Below are 5750 nucleotides of genomic sequence, written 5' to 3' on the forward strand. Positions count from 1 at the left end.
CAAACCCCAATGTGGGGAAACCCTTGTTCAATTCTTCTTATATGTTCTTCAATAGTTCAGTAGAGAGAGAGAGATAGTACCTTTACAACAAAAGTCAACACTTTGACTTATCTAGATAAGAGCATAGATCATCTCTAAGAAGATGATACATGAGATCAGTTGAAGACATGATGCTTCAACTGATTCTCCAAGGTGACTCCTTCACCTATCGTTGTGCTACATTTTGTCATCATGCTACACCTCACCATGCTGCACCATGCTGCACCCATCATCACTATGCTGCATCTCATCATGCCTCATTAATCATGACTGTACCCATCACTGTACTGCATTATGTTCCATTGCTGCACCATGTTGCCATACTAACCTATGTGTTAGTTGCATCTTGCTTGCTTGTTGTCCCTAGCATGCTTGTTGTCCTTAGAATGCTTGTTGTTGCATGCTAGCTATCCCTTGCATGCTAGCTATAACATTGCATGCTTGGTGTATTTGTTGTTAAGTACCATACAACTATCCCAACATTAGTTAGTTGTCCCTTGCATGCTGCTCTCCTTTGGAGATAGATGCTCTAGCTGTTCGGGCAGTTCCAGCAGTTCCCACTATTCCCGGTAGTTCTGGCAGTTCCCGGAAATTCCGGTAGTTCCAGCAATTTCGACAATTCCGACAATTCTAATTGTTCCTGACAGTTCCGGCAATTCTGGATGTTCCCGGTAGTTCCAGCTTATGCCCTCTGCGTCAACTTTCTCGACTGTTCGACAGTTCCAGTAGTTCCGGCAATTCCGGCAGTTCCGGTTATTTCGGCTATTACGGGCAGCTCTGGCAGTTCCAGCATTTCTGGCTTTTCCCGGTAGTTCTGGTAGTTCCCAACAGTTCTGGCTTTTTCCCTCTACGTCAGCTTTCTCGGTTGTTCTGGTGGTTCTGGCTATTCCCGGCAGTTCTGGCTATTCCCGGCAGTTCTGACTTTTCCGGCAGTTCCGACAATTCCCGACAGTTCTGGTAGTTCCAACTTTTCCCAGCAGTTCCAGCAGTTCCGACAATTCCCGACAGTTCCGGTAGTTCCAACTTTTCCCAGCAGTTCCAGCAGTTCCGACAATTCCCGACAGTTCCAACAATTTCGGCTATTCCGGGAAGTTCCGACTTTTCCTGACAGTTCCAGCTTCTGCCCTCTGGATTAGAGCAGCGTTATCTCTTAGGATCTCTCCTCCTACTAAAACCCAAAGACAAGTAGAGAGGAAGAGATCCCAAGTGTGTTGAAATGACTTGAAGTCCACCTCTATTTATACTAAAACGTTGAGCACAAGTAGGGTTTATTTGGTTGCTGGCCGACCTTGACGAATTGCCCCATAACACAAATAAACTCATATCTCCATGAATACTTATCAGAATCGGATGATCTTTAGATCAATCCTACACCTCTCGATGAGAGGGATCCAAGAAAAATATCAGCTTCCATTAATAAGATGACCCACATGGAGTTTGACCCTAGTTGCCAATTTTAACAACATCGAGGCGACAGGTGAGAAAAGGAAACATGGTTAAGCACATCTCCTATAAGAAACAAACATATAGAAAACCTAAAGTGGAAAAGTTAATTAGTCGTTCAAGCTGAAGATGACATTGTAGTGTAACTAACGAGAACGATCGAGTCAGATCTGTCCACCAAAACACCGACACCGCCACAATCACTTCTATTTTGCCAAAGTTTTCTATGTTCATTGAAGTTTTATCTAACGACATCGATGTCAAATTTTTGGATGAAATTGATGTGTTTAATTTGATTACAAATTCTAAGGATATTTCAAAATTAAATATATTGGAGTCGGGATGTTTGCGACCACCAATCCACTTAGTCAATGCAAAGCACATGAACAAAATCCACTAAATCCTGCAATTAGATAATGAGAAAATGCACCAAAATCATGTTATTAAAGTAGGCGACGAGTAAACTTACAATTGTTCTGGGTTCTCCTTTTCTGGGTTGGTCAATCTAATAAGGTTCTGATCATGATCAATCCAGTAAGGCCCTGACCAACCCTTTTAATTAATGGGCTTTTATATCATACCCTAGATGTTGAAATAGGAACGGAACCCTCCACAACTCGTCACAGCCCCCCAATAACAACCTCATCTTCATTAAAAGAAAAAATCCTCAAGACGCCGAAAGGCAGCATGAACGACCACAATCACTACAACAATCAGAAGCCCAATCAAGAACGCCATAGTGGCATGCGTCAACATAAGTGCCACGAATGTCACGATTCTTAATACCCCAATAACCACCCCCTCATTCAGGGTCCGACCGAACAACACCACGGGCTCGTCTCTGAAGAAATAAAGGAAACCCCATGCTATGAACATGATGATGAGTACTATTAAGGAGATCAAATGCCACAATAGACACAGAAAGACGATGCCCAGGATAATCAAGGCATAATTGACTCGAAAATAACCCAGATTTCTCTTAATGCAAGCGAAAGCGTTTGCAAATGAATTGGGCTTTCCAAATGCAGAGCACGAGATGTGATCCCTCCATGGCCTGTGTTGGGCATAGATTGCCTCCCCAGTTTTCCTCACGTGTTCAAAGTAGCTCATATGTTGTGGCATTGTGGGTATTGTTACATAGCATGTTGAATCACTTGACTACCCCGTCTTCATTATTAACTTATTTTTTAAATCTAACTCTTCACGCTCCCATCAATCAACATAAGTTCATCCAACCAAGATTGCAATAAAAACACCTATCAACAAAACATTTGATTTTATCTAAATATATTATATCTCAATATAAATAAATTAGAATTTTATTTATAAATAAATTGATAACTCAATATTAATAAAATGTTTGAAATTCATTAATTTTTTTAATTTCCCTCCTGGAACAATATAATCATCTAGAGAATTTGATCATTCTCTTGTTTCCCTCAAATAAGCATAGTTATATCATGAGAGAAAAGGGTAATCAGTCACATCAATTCTAATGGCAATGGCTTTGCAATATAATCAACGAGAGAATTTGATCATTTTCTTGTTTTTCTCAAATAAGCATAGTTTCATCATGAGGAAAAAGGGTAATCCGTCACATCAATTCTACTGGCAACCGCTTTGCCTTAGTTAATCCTCGCTCCACATTCATATTTTTAATGATAAAAAATATTTCAATTAACTTTTTTAATATTTCATTTATCTAAATAAATGATATCTCAAAACAAGTAGATTGGAATGGTATTTCAAAATAAATAAATTGATAATTCAATATAATAAAGTATTTTGAAATTCATTAATTTTTCAAATGCCCCCGCCAGGAACAATATAATCGTCTAGAAATTTTGATCATTTTCTTGTTTTCCAAAAGGCAGGGTTACATAATGAAGGGAAACTGAATCCTTCACATCAATTATAATGGCAACAGCTTTGCACTAGTTAATCCTCTCTGCACGTCCATATTGATAGTAGAAGAATGGCAGCAGCACTTCACTTCTGAAAACTTAATTTCCAGGGCCAAAACAAGAGAGCTTACTTTCTATCTCTAAAACATGAGAGAGGAGTTCATCTAACCTTTCACTCAGGCCTTCTATTTGTTTGGACAGGCGAGAATAGCCCCGATCTTGAAATCCATGTTGAGAATCCACTGTCCCGTCATCATTTCTATTGGTATTTCCATTGTCCAATACTGATGCGTCCCTTGCAGAATTCCTCTGTATCTTGAAAACTTCTTGCTCATCAAGTGTCTCACTTAGCTTCGACTTCAAGTCATCTGGCAATGGCATAACTTCAGCTGTGAGCTTTTCAAGTTGAATCTGTTCAATATAAGAGTGAGGTACAAAAGTACCATCCAGTCCCAATTTACTGGCAACCTCTGCAACTCGAGCCCTGTCTTTACCTTGCACCTGCATATACTGCCTCTGCAATTGTTCAAGTTTATCAATTTTCACAATTACTTCATCACCCAAAAACATGTGGCTTGTTCTCTTCAACATGGCTGTTATTGTGTACCCTAGAGCCATCAAGCCTCCAAGCAGACGAACACTAACTTCAAATGCAATATTTGGAGATATGATAAATGGATTATCAGCAACCCATTCCTCAAACATAAGACTGTACTTTCCATCCCTATTCCTCATCCGCAAGTAAGACTGACAAGTCTCTGGATCTTCCCCAGGGGGCAATAGATAAATGTCATAACTTTCTTCAGTTCTCTCTGTATGATCTCTGCACAATACTTCTTTAATTTGGTCTACTGTGGCAATACGGCTAGACTTTAAACTGTAAGTCGGTGTTTGAAATCCAGAGAAAGGGTTAAATTTGTTCACAATTTTAATATGGGCAGCCTGCAAATCAGGCTCAATGTAGGCCTTATACATAGGATAAACTGTCTCTGATATTTGATAAATGATGTCCGCCGGTGCCTGACCAGACCGATTTATATCCCTCAAAACCCTCTTGACAAGATCAAAGTGAACTCCTCCAGTGACAGACACCCGGAGATCCAAGAAAGGGCGTAACCGTTCGCTCAAAGCATAGATACCCTCAATAATCACAATCCTAGATGATGCAATGTCAATATCCCTGTACCCAGTGCGTTTGCTGAGTTTAAAATCATAGACAGGAACCTTCACAGATTTTCCAGCCTTTAAATCATGAATATTTTGAAGCAGAGTATCATAGTCTGTTAACCTGGGATCATCATAATTTCCGTCGATTACTCGGCTGGAATCGTTGTAATTATCCATGGAAATAGAGATGATGTTCGGCATGAAATTCAAAACCCTCTCAGAGAAGACCGTTTTCCCTGCACCAGAAGGCCCGGCCAATCCCACCAATATAACCCCCCCATTCCTCTGTGTCAGGAGCTGGCACGCCCTGATAAAAATATAGAAACCCTTCTCAAACGACAGACTATCAGGAATCATCGCAATTTCGTATCTGTCGCAGTCCTTCCTCTTCACAAGCTCAACCTGGTTCTTCAAGAGGCCTCCGCCCTTCCTATGGCTGGAACGAACTGAAATATGCGGCGAAGAATCCATCGCCATTATAGAGACGATGTCAAATAATATGTATATACAGTGTATATATATACTGAATGGTGTATATGGCAGGGGTGAGATTTGGGAAAGAGAAAATAGGATCAGTGGAAAATGGAAAATTTATCAGACTCAACGAACCTCGGCACCGATTATGAGGGTTTTCCCTTTTTTAACCCTGTAACTCACGAATCCCGATGCGATTGAAAGAGCGAATTATGATTCCTTACGGGAATTCGATCACTGGACGGGTCGGAGTCCCTGTTTCGTTCACAGTTTTCGCAGTAAATTGGGGCGCAATTTTCGATCAGTTATTAGATGGCGGAACGGTAAATAGATGGCAATAAATAAGTTTATTTAGCGAAGAAACTTCTGTTAACGTAACTTATTACGTTTGCCTTATTTTAAGTCATCGTCTTTGATTTATTTTCCCCATCTTTAAAAACAGCGGTTCCTGGGTTATGTTACAGTTAAAATCGCTTACGATGACTTGGAAACTAACAGTGGTTTATACACATCTGTTAAGTTATATGTGTATATTTTATATTTTCAGAAAAAAAATTATATTAATTGAAAACTTTATATCTAATATGTATATAACTAAGGTTAAAGTTCATGATTCACATCTTCCTAAGTCAAAACTAATACATATATATATAATTTTATTATAAATAATTATTTTAACTAAAACCTAATTATGAATGCATTGGAAAACTTATTTCTGACTTT

At 39.4% G+C, this 5750-nt stretch overlaps 2 pseudogenes; both read right to left on the reverse strand.

The window, feature by feature from the left end:
- Positions 1 to 2057: 2057 nt before the first annotated feature.
- LOC149187569 (PRA1 family protein F2 pseudogene) lies at positions 2058 to 2604 on the reverse strand (annotated as a pseudogene).
- Positions 2605 to 3307: 703 nt separating this feature from the next.
- LOC149187570 (inorganic pyrophosphatase TTM2 pseudogene) lies at positions 3308 to 5317 on the reverse strand (annotated as a pseudogene).
- Positions 5318 to 5750: the final 433 nt, after the last annotated feature.

Source organism: Pinus tabuliformis, chromosome 3_1 (assembly GCF_031772625.1).
Source record: "Pinus tabuliformis cultivar Carrire ecotype Pingquan chromosome 3_1, CPIR1, whole genome shotgun sequence".
Classification (NCBI taxonomy): Eukaryota; Viridiplantae; Streptophyta; class Pinopsida; order Pinales; family Pinaceae; genus Pinus; species Pinus tabuliformis.